This window comes from Furipterus horrens, unplaced genomic scaffold (assembly GCF_987537825.1).
Source record: "Furipterus horrens unplaced genomic scaffold, mFurHor1.1.pri manual_scaffold_1, whole genome shotgun sequence".
Taxonomy (NCBI): Eukaryota; Metazoa; Chordata; class Mammalia; order Chiroptera; family Furipteridae; genus Furipterus; species Furipterus horrens.
The window spans coordinates 122,597,837-122,613,219 of record NW_028327171.1 but is presented as its reverse complement, the minus strand read 5'-3'; the positions used below and the strand labels follow the sequence as shown (position 1 = coordinate 122,613,219).

The 15,383-nt window shown below is 42.0% G+C and overlaps 1 protein-coding gene and 1 long non-coding RNA gene across 3 annotated transcripts in view; one reads left to right on the top strand and one right to left on the bottom strand.

The window, feature by feature from the left end:
- Positions 1-15,383, top strand: part of STEAP3 (STEAP3 metalloreductase) — a 56,930-nt gene that overhangs the window by 14,989 nt on the left and 26,558 nt on the right. The gene's annotated exons all lie outside the window — the stretch shown is intronic.
- LOC150021871 (uncharacterized) lies at positions 5,599-13,385 on the bottom strand. Of its 2 annotated transcripts, XR_016511383.1 has the most exons (3): positions 13,300-13,385; positions 7,788-7,854; positions 5,599-6,418 (listed from the first exon to the last, which is right to left on the bottom strand). It is a non-coding gene; the product is annotated as an uncharacterized LOC150021871 (long non-coding RNA). The 2 variants fall into 2 exon arrangements; XR_016511382.1 differs by lacking the exon at positions 13,300-13,385 and having other exon boundaries at positions 7,788-9,012.

Below are 15,383 nucleotides of genomic sequence, written 5' to 3'. Positions count from 1 at the left end.
AGAAGTGCATTAGAGGTGCTTGATGTTTCCTTTCCATCCATCCTGCGATAGGGCCCCTTAGGACCATAAGTCTGGAACTTTGAATAGAGCCCTGAACTGCCAGGGTAGGTGGAGCTCAGAGAGGCTCAGTGATGCTCTGATGTCTCAAGGCCAGTTTGGAGCAAAGCTGGGACCAGTCCCAGGTCCCCCAAACCCCTGCCTGTGGCTTCCCTCTGTGCAATTGCCCCCATCTCAGCTTCCCAAAAGGAAGCAAATCCCTATTTGGGTTCTGAGTATTGAGCCTTGAGAGCCAGCCCCAAATAGTTCCTTCCCACTTGCATGGAGCATTCAGAATTTCAGCCTCATTGTCTTTCTTCCTTTCGGTGGGTTGGGTTTTGCTTTGAGTCTATAAACCACTGGGGTTCTTCAAGGACCAGCAGATGCCATGTGTGCCATGAAGCCCAGCCAGCTTCCCCTCCAGAAGTGATATCTGCCTCCTGCGCCCATCCCATGTGCCCCATGTTCAGTCCTGGGCAGTTGCATCTTATCTCACCATTTACATGCACACACCATTGAAAACCAGACTGTAGACTATCTGAAGTAGGGACCATGTCTTACTCATCTTTATGCTCTGAGAATGTTCACACAGTAGTTGCTCGGGAGATGGGAAGGAGAGAGGAGAAAGCGAGCAAAGATGGAGGAGAGGCTTCTATCCAGGAGGGGACCTTCTTGGGTTCCTCCAAATTACTAGCAAATGTGGAGACGGTCTGGAGGTCTCGGTGTGGTTACTTTCCTTCTCCATAAGAGCAAAGCTCGCCCCAGGGCTGGTGTCTCCAGGTGGCTTGAGGTAGTGACTATGAAGGGTGCCAGTGTATCTGTTCCAGCCTTGACTGATCGCAGGGAATGCTGGAGTCCCCAGGAACTCAGCCTTTACCCAGATCCCCTAAGCTGGCCTGGAGCCTGAGACAGGCTGCAAAGCCCCAGTCACGATGTGGCCCTCTTCCCCATGGCTGAAACTGTACTGCTAGAGTCTTGTGCATCTTTCCTCTGCCTGTCCCTTCCACTGGTACAGTGCTGGCAGCCAGTATTGGTGTCATAATTACTGTCCAACATCTACTGAGCGCTTATTATGTGCTGGGTAAGCACTGTTGTAAGTGCTTTACAAATATTGATTTACTTATTCCTACAATTTCCCCATAAGGATTGTATTATGGTTGTCTCCTTTTTATAACTGGGGAAACTGAGGCACCGACAAGCCCAAGGTCATATAGCCGCAGGTGGCAGCCAGAATTGGAACCCAGGCAGTCTGGTTTTGGAGCTTGGCTCTTGATCCAGGCAACATTAAGGTGGGGGCCTAGCCCCCTCTCTGTACCCATGGACCACAGCTCCTAGCTTGTGCACTAAGGAAAGTCAAGAGGCCTCCCTGCATGTACAAGGGTAGCTCATTATCACTTGGGAAAATGCCTCCAGAACTAGGCAGAAAACACTCTCTCCCATTTTTCAGAGAGGGGCTATGAGCAGGGTTGTGGTCCTGGCTGGTAGGTGCATGTCTGTGAGCGTGGCCTCTCCGTCTGTGGGTCCCCGTACAAATAACCCTGAAAAGGCTTAGCTCAGCTGGTCCCTGGTATACTGTGAGACACACAGGGTAATACTTTGAAACTATCAATATAAACTGTGAGAGGCTGAGGGAGTTTCCCATACATGGCAGAAGCAGGATGGCAGTGCATGTTCCCTGACACTCAGAATGGTCAATGTGTCCCCTTTCACTCTGACCCCTCTTCTCGGCCAGTGTGGTCCTAGCTCTGCCACTCACTGGGGTGTCTTTGGACCAGTCCCGATTCTCTGTCTGAGCGGTAAGCCTATTGGTGAAGCTCAAATGGGAGAGGCAGAGAGACCGGCATCCAGGTCCCTTCCCCACTTACCCTCTGTGCTGCCTGGAGCAAGTTCCTTAGCCTCTCTGAGAATCAGTTTCCTCCTCTTTAACTTGGGGATCATAATGGTACCTATTTCGTGGAGCTCTTGTGCAGACTGGATGACTGTCACTTGTAGAAAGGCAGCATCCAGCACACAGTGAACATTTCCTAAATAGGAGTTGCTGCTGCCTTGTAAAGTGTCCGTGTCACAGCTTTCAAAGTATTCTAGGATTGCATTGTCTACCGTCTCCAAGCAGAGATTGTGGTTTCATTTACAGAGGTGGGTGCCCAGAGAGGCACAGGGGCTTGTCCAAGGACCCAGAGCTGGTCCATGGCAGAGCTTGCCACAGCCTCCTGGTGCCCTTTCTCCCTCCTGTATTAGACCCTGTAACCGTCGCCCACCACCCGCTTTACCTGTGTTGAGTGGGGCCCAGGAGACTCCTGTGGAAAGTGGGAAGAGGCAGACATCTGTGCAGAAAAGTCATCCCTGCTGCTCCACTGGTTCCAGGCGACGGTTCTGAACCCTTTGTGCCAGTGACCCCTGTGTACCCATCAGCTGGTGAAGCCCTGGACTTCTCAGAAAAATGCTCGTAAATGCATAAAATAAAATAACACAGGGTTAAAAAGGAAACCAATTATATAGAAAAATAACTTATAAAATGTTTTTAAAAAGGATATGCTGTAGTAATATGTATACTCCTTTACTAGTATATTAAATAACAAGATCTAGTGGCTGGTCTAATATCTACTAAGATTTTGTTTTATTTTTTAAAAATTTTCCCTGCCTTTAAGGAGTAACGATTGAAAAATAAAATCATTTGTATTTAAGATATTCAGTGTGATGTTTAGATATACATATATATTATGAAATAATTACCACAGTCAATCTAATAACATATTAATTACCTCACACATAGGAACCATTTGTGTGTGTTGGGAACACTGGAGATCTGTCTCCTCTCTAAGCAAATTTCAAGTGTACAATACAGTATTATTAGCTCTAGTCACCATGATGTACATTAGATCTCTAGAACTTTCTCATCTTATAAGTGAAAGTTTGTACCGTTTGACCAACATACCTCCATCTCCCCCATGCCTCAGCCTCTGGTGACCATTCTACTCTGTGCTTCTGTAAGTTTGACTTTTTAGATTCCATATATGAGCGAGATCGTGTAATATATGTCTTTCTGTGTTTGGCTTATTTCACACAGTGTAATTTCCCACAGGATTTTCTTCTCTTTTAAGGTTGAATAATCCACTGTATACACATACCACATTTTCTTTAAGTATCCATCAACAGACGTTCAAGTTGTTCCCATGTCTTTGGCTGCTGTGAATAATGCTACAATAAACATAGGGTGCAGAATTCTCGTCAAAATAGTGATTTTATTTCTTTTGGATAAATACCCAGAAGAGGGATTGTTGGATCATGTGATAGTTTTATTTTTAATTTTTGAGGGGCCTCCATACTGTTTTCTGTAGTGGTTGTATAAATTTACATTCCTACCAACAGCATACACATCTTTGCCAACATTTATTAACTTTTGGTTTTTTGATAATAGTCATCCTTACAAGTATGAAGTGTTATTTATTGTGGTTTTGACTTACATTTCCCTAATGATTTGTGATGTTGAGCATCTTTTCATGTACCTATTGGCAATTTGTATTTCTCCTCTGGAAAAATGTCTTTTCACATCCTTTGCCCATTTTTAATTAGATTATTTGTCCTTTTTAAAAAACTGTTGTATGAGTTTCTCATATTTTTTTGGATATTATCAGACATATATAGCTGGGTATATCAGACATGCTTATCAAATAAATGATTTACAAATATTTTCTCCCATCCCATAGGTTGTCTTTTCATTTTGTTGGTTGTTTACCTTGTTATTCAAAACCTTTTTGATTGATGTAGTCCCAGTTGTTTATTTTTGCTTTTGTTGTCTGTGCTTTTGGTATCAAATCCAAAAAATTTTTATCAAGACCAATGTCAAGGATACTTTCCCTATGTTTTCTTCAAGGACTTATACAATTTCTACTTTTGTCTATTATTTAAGTTTTTAATCCATTTTGAGTTGATATTTGTGTATGGTGTAAAATAAAGGTTCAATTTCATTCTTTTGCATGAGGATATGCAGTTTTCCCAACACCATTTATTAGAGATTGTCATTTCCCTATTGTGTATTCTTGGCACTTTTGTCAAAAATTTGTTTACTTCAAAGTGTGTGTTTATTTCTGAGCTGTGTATTCTATTCCATTAGTCTATGTGTCTGTTTTTATGCCAGTACCATTTTGTAATATAGTTTAAAATGAGGAAGTGTGATTTGTTCTTGCTCAAGAAAGCTTTAGCTATTTGCAGTCTTTTTGTATAATCTTAGGGTTATTTTCTCTATATTTGTGAAAAATGTCATTGGAATTTTGATAGAATTTGCTTTGAATTTGTAGATCACTTTGGGTAGTGTGGACATTTTTACAATATTCTTCTGATTCCTAAGTTTTTTTTTCTTTTTTATGATATTGTAAATGAGATTTCTTAAAATTTCTTTTTTCAGATAGTTCATTGTTAGTGTCTAGAACTAAAACTGATTTTTGTATATTGATCTTTGTATCCTGTGACTTTCTGAATTAGTTTCTTAGGTTTAACAATTTTTTGTTGGATTCTTTAGGGTTTTCTATATGTAAGATCATGTCATTTAAAAATAGTGACAACTTGACTTCTTTTTCCATTTGGATGCCTTTTTTATTTTTTTTCTTATCAGATTTCTCTGGCTAGGACTTTTAATACTCTGTTGAATAGAAGTGACAGGAGTGGGTATCCTTGTCTTGTTCCTATCTTAAAGTAAAAGCTTTTAGCTTTTTACCATTGAGTATGGTGTGAGGTGTGGACTTGGCATATATGACCTCTTTTATATTGAGGAACATTTCTTCTATACCTATTTTCTTGAGAGTTTTTATTGTGAAAGGATGTTTTATCAAATGCTTTTTTCCTGCATCTATTCAGATGGTCATATGACTTTTATCCCTAATTCTATTAATGTGGTGTATAACATTTATTGGTTTGCATATGTTGAAACATCATTGCATTCCAGGGATAAATCCCACTTGATCATGGCGTAGAATTCTTTTAATGTGCTGTTGAATTCTGTTTGCTAGTATTTTGTTGAGGATTTTTGCATCTCTGTTCATCAGAGATATTGTCCTGTAATTTTCTTTTATTGCAGTCTTCTTATTTTGGGCATCAAGGTACTTTTGGCCTCATAAAATGAGCTTGAAAGTGTTCTCTCCTGTTCAGTTTTTTGGACTAGTTTGAAAATGACTGGCATTAATTCTTCTTTAAATGTTTTGTAGAATTTAACAGTGAGCCTTCCAGTCCTGGGCTTTTTCTTAGGGAGATTTTAAATTACTCATTCGATATCCGTATTCATTATTTGTCATCAGATTTTCTATTTCTTCCTGATGTAGCCTTGGTAGATTGTATGTTTTTTAGGAATTTATCTATTTCTTTTAGGTTTTCCAATTTGTTCCATATAATTATTCATGATAGTCTCTGATAATTCATTGTATTTCTGTAGCAGCAGTAGTAATTTCTCCTATTTTATTTTTTATTTTATTTATTGACCCGTCCCGCAGGTCGAGCAACGAGGACCCTAGAGGGGGAGTGAGGATGAGAAAGGGGCAAGAGGCACAAAGAATGGAGACAAGACAGTGCTCTGATCAAGTCTCGTTTATTCTTCGTCACAACAGCATTTTTGTAGCTCAGGAGAAGAGGAAGTTTTCATTAGGGAGGAGCGCAGCCGCAGCTGGGGCGTTATCTAACGGATAAGAGTTAAGATGAAGGACAGCAACTCCCAAGAAGAGAAAGAGGGAAGTTGCCCTTAATTAGGAGCAGACAACTATTATGGGATAATGAGGCCACGCCAAGCAGAACTTTAGGATGCCGGTCAGCAAGACTTTAGCCGAGGAACTTTTTAGTTCCCCACAGGTCCCCCTCTTTTATTTTATTTAAGCTGAGAGCCTTGTGGGGACTGCGCCTGTCTTAGGTCGGGAGATTGCCACACGGAGCTAACCTTGCCCTACCCGTCATTGGTTATCTAGGGCAGCTTCCTTTTTTGGCCAGATACCTGTCTTAGGCGGCGGCTGGCAATGCGTGTGGTCTCCGGTTGCCTGTCATTGACTGTCCAGTCCAGCTCACCAAGGCATTAGTTACGTGTATGAGCATCATAGTAAGTTGCAGTCTCAGCCTGTTCCAATTTATGATAATGGACCTGTATTGGCTGCATTTTTATGGCATCTATTTGTTGCTTGATAAAGGCCATCACCTTATTGAAAAGGAAAGGTCTTAAGGATAGAAGCAGGAGTAGCCCTATGAGAGGTCCTAACAGTGGAAGGAGATAGGGAAGGACTCCATTAAGTCCGCTCCACAGGGGATTTTCGAAGAGTTCTTTTCTTCTTCTCACTAGGTCTTCCTGTAGCTTCTTTATTTTGTCTCGGACGATGCCTGATTTGTTGGCGTAGAAGCAGCAACGTTCCTGCAAAGCCAAGCATATTCCTCCCTGTTCTGCTGTAAGTAGGTCTAGTCCCCGCCTATTTTGGAGAACTACTTCAGCTAGGGAGTCTAATTGATCTTGGATGTCATTAATGGTGCTGGACAAAGCTTGAACATCGTCAATTAGCTGATTAGAGAGCTTTGTGTAGGAATGAACTGCAATTCCTAACCCCGTTGTCCCTGTGGCCAATGCCCCTGAAACACCTAACCCTACTAATAGGGGGATAAAAGATAACGGCTCTTTTGTGGCGACCTGCAATGTAGTCAAAACTGGGAATGGGAACAGGGTCATCTCCGGAAACTATATCTATGTCTGGCAATAAGGTAGCTAGGACACATATTCCTGTTCAATTGTTGGGCAAGGATGAAAATGCTAAATTTCCTCCACAAACAAACACCTGCCCTTTGCCTGGGCAGAGGGAGTTGCTATGGTTCACTATGCTACTACAGTTAGCAAATTCAACAAATCCAACATGAATATCAAAGCTATTATTTTGAGACTTACCTTGGAGGCAGAGGGAAGCAGGAAAATACATGGGCTGTACTCTAAAGGGCAAGCTGGGGCTACAATTTTGATGAGACTTATTAAAGGTGATGATATCCGCAGGAATGGCTAGAGGCATAGGCGTGCCTAAAGTCATGCATAGCCAGCAGTCTGCAGCTAGTTGGGGGTTGGAGATGATAAGGGCTCGGTGGGTGGCCGTCAAGATGTCAGTGGTTTGGGTATCTAAATCTATTCCCCGTGGTTTAGGTAATGCCAGAGGGTGGTAATTGATTTTTGGATGCAGGTTTGTTATGAGGTATTCTATTTGTTTTTGCACTTCAATTTCTCTTATTCTATCTTGAGGACCACCACCATCAGAAACATGTACAGGGGCCTTCTTATGCCAGCATACTGGCTTTCCAACAGTGCCTTGGCAAGAGGCCTGCAGATACTTAGTAGACCCAATTGGTGAAGGGTTGGACCCCCAATCTCCTTGGTCAATAGCATTTTGCACTTTTTGCAGTATGGCAGTAAAATAAATGACATTAGAGGAGGTACATTCCTGTACTGACTCATAACAGGTAGAATGCATCTGATTATAGATGGTGGTGCATTCCTTGGGACATGCTCCTGGTTTGTCATTGGTAGCGGGTATGACAGGAGGCTTATTTACACAATACCACCTCTGTTCAGAGACCCCTGCAAAGGTCATGTCATATATGAGATAGGCCTTTTTTGTGCCACAATCTACAATTTTGGTATAGTGACTGGGTGTGGCGTAATTGGTGGCAATACCTCCCCCACAGCTGCAGGGGGGCCCGAATAATGCAAGGTAGGGATCTCCATGTTGCGGCCCCCCCAAGGCCACCTTCTATGTCCGGGCAAAAATGCAGTAGTACCCCGAGCAGCAGGATTACGTTCTTCTTGAACATGTCCTGAAATAGAAAATAAGGAAATTTTCCTCAGGGTAAATCCTTATCCCTGGGTTTAGTTGTGGTTATTTATTGTGTCAGACTTGCTATTTATTTGTTTAACCAGACGTTCCGGTAGCCATCTGGCGGACTTCATTTCTTTAGAGTAGATGCACACTGATCCTCGGCCCCAGATAAGTACTGGGTCTGGGCCATGCCAGGAATTAGTTAGTGGATCTTTCCACAAGACCGAAGCGAATTGCTTTTCAGTTTCGGTTTGCCAAAAGCGAGTGGCTGCAGACTGGCCACTAGCATCTAAATTTAAAAAATTGAGTATAAAGAGGGCATGGGAAAGGATGTTTCTTGGTGACCCCCTCGTGGGATACCATTCCCCCTTTTTTATTTTATTTAAAGTAATATTAAGAGTTTGATTTGCCCTTTCTACTATTCCTTGCCCTTGTGGATTATAAGGGATACCTGTAATGTGTTGGATGTTGAGACGTTTGCAAAACTGAGAGAAATTAGAGCTAATGTATCCTGGCCCATTATCTGTTTTTAGTTGTTGGGGACATCCTAATACTGCAAAGGTGGCCAGCATATGGCTAATGACATGTTTGGTGGCTTCGCCCGTTTGAAGGGAAGCAAAAATGAATCCACTATAGGTATCTATAGTAACATGTATGTATTTAAGATTGCCAAAGTCAGAAAAATGGGTAACATCCATTTGCCATAGAGCGTTAGGAATTAGCCCTCTAGGATTTACTCCTAGATGAGGGGTTGGTAAATGGATAGCACATGATGGGCAATTCTTTACTATTTGCCTAGCTTGTTCTTTTGTGATGTGATGCATAAGACGTAATGTTTTTGCATTAAGGTGATGTAGTTGATGGCTATTTTGTGCAGCAGCGAGTTTGTCCTGAATGCTGTTATTGGCCACAAATAATTGAGAGACCTGGGGAGTTCGGGTGGCAAGATCAGCTTTTTGGTTCCCTTCAGCTAGGGGACCCGGTAATCCGGAATGAGCACGTAAGTGTCCAATGTAAAATGAATGTAACCTTTGAATGATTAATTTTTGTAATTGTCTAAACAGTTCTCCAGCATTGGAGGTGCTCTTTATTTGGCCAGCCGTCTCTAGTAAGGGTACAGAGTGTGCAATGTAAGCACTATCAGTGTATATGTTAAGCGGACGGTCAGGGAAAGCAGAAAAAACCGCCAGTACTGCTTGCAGCTCTGTTATTTAAGCAGAGGTGCTTTTGGTCATAAATGATACCTCTTTATTTAGATATGTATAAGCTGCTTTGCCAGTGGACGACCCGTCAGTGAATACTAACAAGGCACTTGCTATTGGCTGTGATGCCGTGCGTAGGGGAAAAACAAACTCATGCCTGTTAGCGAAATTAACGAGTTTGTCTGGAGGATAGTGATTATCTAACGTCCCCTTAAAGGAAGCCAGAGAAATGGGCCAAGAATCAGTAGATTGCATGAGCCAATTAATTTGATCAAGGTTATAGGGTTGGATTATTATGTCTGGCTCCTTGCCAAAATAGCATTTACCCTGATCACGGCCTTTTATAATGAGCTCAGCTACAGATTGATAATATGGTTCAATGACCTTTTTAGGAGTGGCCGGTAGATGGATCCACATAAGAGGTGCTGTTTGCCAAAATACAGCTGTAGGGGAGAGTGTTGTTTTACATATAATAAATTTTAGAGGTTTGTCATAATTTATAAAAGTAGTAGCCTGGGAATGAATAGCATGTTCAACCTTGTGTATAGCCTGTCTCCCTTCAGGGGAGAGTTCACGGGGGGATGTGGGATTAGCGTCCCCGTGAAGGATATCATATAGTGGCTTAAGTTCCCCTTTGCTGATTTTCAAATAAGGCATTAGCCAATTGATGTCACCTAGAAGTTTTTGGAAGTCATTCAGTGTCTTAAGTTTGTCTAATCTTAATTCTAATTTTTGAGAAGAAACTTGGGACCCCCTTAATTGGAAACCTAGATAATTGTACGGGTCAGTGAGTTGTACCTTGTCAGGAGCTATTTCTAAACCATTGTTTTGCAGAGCAATGCGCATTTCATCATAGCATTTTAAAACTTCAGTTCCTGTCTTGCTTGCAATTAATATATCATCCATATAATGTATTATATACATGTTAGGCCAGCGGTTTCTTATAGATTGTAGAGCTGTGGCTACAAAAGGTTGACACAAAGTAGGACTATTTGCCATCCCTTGGGGCAAGACACGCCACTGAAATCTTTTCATGGGTGCCCTAAAATTTGTTTCTGGCAGGCTGAACGCAAAGCGCTTTTGATCTTCCGGATGCAAGGGAATGGTGAAAAAACAGTCTTTTAAATCTATGACTATTTTGAAATAGCCTAATGGTATGGCAATGGGTGAAGGGAGCCCTGGCTGTAGGGCTCCCATGAGCACCATAGTCCGATTCACTACTCTTAGATCTTGTAGTAATCGCCACTTGCCTGATTTCTTTTTGATAACAAAAATAGGGGTGTTCCATGGAGAGTTACTGGGGACAATATGGCCAGCCTTGAGTTGCTCCTGTACCAACTGTTGTGCAGCTAGCAATTTTTTACTAGTAAGAGGCCATTGATCGACCCATACCGGCTCATCGGAGAGCCAAGTAATTTTTTCAGCATGGGCCACAGGAGTGTCAATGGCCCCTAAGAAAAATGGCCTAAACCTGCTCTGTCATTTTTTGGAGGAGTGTTTATAGGTGCCGTTATACCTGTGCTATTCTTTCCTAGTCCCTGACCTGGAATGTATCCTGCTCTTAACATTTGGGCGGTGACCGTGGTGTTGGGACTTCCTATTATTAGCCCTATTTGAGATAGGAGGTCCCTTCCCCAAAGATTTATAGGTAGACCGGCTATAACATATGGTTGGATGGTACCTTGATTTCCCTCCTGATCTTTCCAAGTTAATAATTTAGAGCTTCTCTCAGGATTCTGACTTTGTCCTATTCCCTTTAAATGAGTCATGGTTGTGTCTAAGGGCCAGGCTTCAGGCCAATCTTCTCTTTTTATAATTGTAACATCTGCCCCAGTGTCTATTAGGCCAGAGAACTCCTTGCCGTCTAGCCATAGTAGCATAGTGGGCTTTTGTGCTGAAATAATTTTAGTCCAAAAAACGTCAGAGGACCCAAATCCACGATCACCTCTGTACTGCGAGACGGCAGTATTGACAGTAGAGAGTAAAGGCAGGAGCAGTAATTGTGCAAATCTTTGGCCTGAAGCAATGGTGTTAATATGTTTAGGGGAGGAAACCATGACCTTGATTTCTCCGGCAAAATCATTATCTATGACTCCTGGGGGGACCTGCAGACCGTTCATGGTCGAACTACTGCAGCCTATTATTAAACCAAAGGTATTATCGGGAAGAGGGCCAAATATTCCCGTGGGAAGAGCCTGAACCCCCATTTCTGGGGTTAATACCGTATGGGTGGAGGAACTGAGGTCCAATCCTGCGCTTCCTGCTGTGGCTCTGAGGAGGCTTGAAACGGATTGCTGGTTGACGGAACAAAGCTTACTGCCCCATAGATTTGTTTGGGTTTGGGGGCCTGGGGCTGGCCCCTTTTCCCGTTTCCCTGTATAGGTGGCAAACTGTTGCCCTGGGCATCCATTTTAGATTTGCATTCATTTGCCCAATGATTTCCCCTTTTGCATCTGGGACATAACCCTGGAGCTGGAGTTTTATTATTAGATTCCTTTTTCCCTTTGCAATTTCTTGCAAAATGACCAGTTTCTCCACAACTAAAGCATTTTTTCTTCCCTTGTTGAGCTAGAAACTGCTTAACAGTAAAACCCTGCATTGCTGCAGCCATGGCGAGGCCTTGTTGGTAGGCTGCTCCGATGTCAGAGCACAAGCGTATATATCCGCTTAAATCAGTTTTCTTTTTGTATGGCCTAATAGCTGCCTGGCAGGCAGCATTCGCATTTTCGAAAGCTAATTGTTTAACAAAGTCTGTGCCAGCGTCAGTGCTACCAAAAATCCCACCAGCTGCAGTAATGAGTCTATGGACAAAATCTGCAAAAGGCTCATCTGGTCCTTGTTTAATGTTGGTGAGAGAGGAGCTCATATCACCCTTAGTGGGGAGCTTCCTCCATGCTCTTGTACCTGCTGCTTGAATTTGAGCAAAAAGTCCTGGATCATATTGCATTTGATTGTCACTAATTCCATAGTTGCCTTCTCCAATTAACATATCAAAATTCCACCCATTATTTGCCTGCATATTGCATCTAGCAGTATCCTTACAGATTTCTACATATTCTGATTTCCATAGGAGATAGTCCCCTCCAGCTAGAGTCGCTCGAGCCAATGCTTGCCAATCACTTGGAGTGAGCCACTGATCTGTGACCGATTCTAAAATGGCCATAGTGTAAGGAGCCGTGGCTCCGTATTGAGCTACTGCAGTTTTTAATTCCTTTATGACTTTGAAATCAAATCCAGTGTGATGTCGCCAGGCCTGTCCCTGGGCATCTACTGTTTCCGACACTGGAAATGCCTCTATTTCCTCCAAGCCTGGTATTAGTCCTGACTGAAGGGGAAGTTTGGGGGCCGCTCCTCTGACTGGGGGCCTCTGGCTTTGGGGGCCCTCTACAGAGGGTTCAAGTTCTTTTCTTTGCTTTCCTATTTTTAGCCCCTCTAATTGTCTTATTAATTCCTGATGCTCCTTTTCTAATTGTATTTGTTCTTTTAAATATTCAATTTTATTCCTCAGTTCTTCTCGAGGATTAATAACAGGGTATGCAGAAGGGGGAGCGGAGGGTGAGATATAGGGCGGTGGCCTTGTTTTCAGAGGTGGCCGTTCAGGGTTATGGTATTTGGCTGCCTCTTCTGCCAAGCGATCCCAATTAACCTCTCCCTCGTCAGAATGATTTGCAGTATATTCTGATAGGTCTGGATATGACTTCTTTTTTGATTTCACCGACACTTCTTTAGGTGCCGCAGCTCCCCCTTCTGTAATCTGAAACTCTGACGGCTTACACTTCGGACTGTCCTGTTTTTCTTTCGGTTTAACTACTTCGTCCTCACCGTCATTTTCAAGAGATATTAAATTATCCTCCTCTCGGCTGTCATTTATTTTATTTTTTCTACTTTCCTCCTTATGATTTGTCTTTAAGATATTTTGACCCTTTTTTACTACATTAGCTACTACCAGATCACTATGTCTTTGAGATAAGAGTTCATCTATTAGATTCCAATAAGAGAAGGCGGTTACAGGAATCTTCTCCGGACCAAACGTATCATAAAAGTCTTTTAAGGCATCCCCTACTCTTTTCCACCGTTGTGGATCAATGTTCCCTTCAGTGGGAAACCAGGGACATAATCAAAATATTTCAGCAACTGTTTTACTTTAACCTTTACTCCTCGTGCCTTTAATGCATGTCCGAGCTGTTCAACAAAAAGCTCATGTCGGCTCATTTCTTGCCCCATGATCGCCGTTCACTTACCGAGGTGAGGTCAGCGCGGCAGGTTCCCGCGTAGCCTTTTCCTCTTCTCTACTTGGCCGGCTCCTCGAACGACGTCCTTCACTGAGTCCCCCCGTTCTCGGGCCCCACGTTGGGCGCCACTTGACCCGTCCCGCAGGTCGAGCAACGAGGACCCTAGAGGGGGAGTGAGGATGAGAAAGGGGCAAGAGGCACAAAGAATGGAGACAAGACAGTGCTCTGATCAAGTCTCGTTTATTCTTCGTCACAACAGCATTTTTGTAGCTCAGGAGAAGAGGAAGTTTTCATTAGGGAGGAGCGCAGCCGCAGCTGGGGCGTTATCTAACGGATAAGAGTTAAGATGAAGGACAGCAACTCCCAAGAAGAGAAAGAGGGAAGTTGCCCTTAATTAGGAGCAGACAACTATTATGGGATAATGAGGCCACGCCAAGCAGAACTTTAGGATGTCGGTCAGCAAGACTTTAGCCGAGGAACTTTTTAGTTCCCCACAATTTATTTCCTTTCTTTAGTTTCTAAAGATTTGTCAATTTTGTTTACTTTTCAATAAAACAGATCTTTGTTGATTTTCTTCTATTGTTATTCTAGCCTATATTCCATTTATTTCCACTCTGATCCTTTTGTTTCTTTCTTCAGCTAACTTTGGATTGAGTTTGTTGTTCTTTTTCTAGCTCCATGAGGTGTAAAGTTAGGTCGTTTGAGATCTTTTTTTCTTAATTAAGCTATTAATATCCCTCTCAGAACTGCTTTTGCTGCATCACAAAAGTTTTGGTTTCTATTTTCATTTGTTTCAAGATATTATTTTTACTTCCCTTCATTTTCATATTGGACTCATTGGTTGTTCAGGGTATGTTGTTTAATTTCCACATATTTGTGAAATTTTCAGTTTTCCCCCTGAGACTGATTTCTAGTTTCATACTGTTGTGGTCAGAAAAGATAGTTGACGTGATTTCAAACTTTTAAAAAATATGTATTTTTTATTGATTATGCTCTTACAGTTGTCCCAGTTTTTCCCCCTTACCCCCCTTCACCAGTACCCCTATTCCCTCCAGCAATCCCTTTCCCCTTAGTTCATGTCCATGGGTCATGCATATAAGTTCTTTGGCTTCTCCATTTCCTATGCTGTTCTTGACATCCCCCTGTTTATTTTGTATATGCTTCTTAATCCCTGCACCTTTTCCCCCATTCTCCCTCTTTACCCTCCCAGCTGATAATCCTCCATATGATCTCCATATCTATCATTCTGTTTCTGTTCCAGTTGTTTGCTTAGGTTTTTTTTTTTTTTCTTTAGATTCAGGTGTTGATAGTTGTGAATTTGTTGCCCTTTTAATATTCCTAGTTTTGATCTTCTTTTTCTTAAATAAATCCCTTTAACATTTCATGTAATAATGGCTAAGAGATGATTAACTCCTTTAGCTTTACGTTGTCTGGGAAGCACTTTATCTGCCCTTCCATTCTAAATGATAGCTTTGCTGGATAAAGTAGTGTTGGTTGTAGGTCCTTGCTTTTCATCAGTTTGAATACTTCTTACCAGTCCCTTCTTGCCTGCAAAGTTTCTTTTGAGAATTCAACTGACAGTTTTAAGGGAATCCTTTGTAGATAGCTCATTTTCTCTCTTGATGCTTTTAAGATTCTCTCTTTGTCTTTAACCTTTGGCATTTTAATTACGATGTGTCTTGGTGTGGTCCTCTTTGGGTCCAACTTGTTTGGGACTCTCTCTGTGCTTCCTGGACTTGTATGTCTATTTCCTTCACAAAATTAGGAAAGTTTTCCTTCATTATTTTTTCAAGTAAGTTATCAATTTCTTGCTCTCCCTCTTCTCCTTCTGACACCCCTATGATTTGGATGTTGGTATGTCCCAGAGGCTCCTTATACTATCCTCATATTTTTTTAAAAAATTTTTTCTTCTTGCTCTTCTGGTCAAATGCTTATTTCTTTCTTGTGTTCCAAATAGTTGATTTAAATCCTGGCTTCCTCCCCTCCACTGATAGCTCCCTGTACATTTTTCTTTATTTCACTTACTGTAACCTTCATTTCTTCCTTTATGTTGTTGCTATATTCAGTGAGTTCCTTGAGCATCCTGACTACCA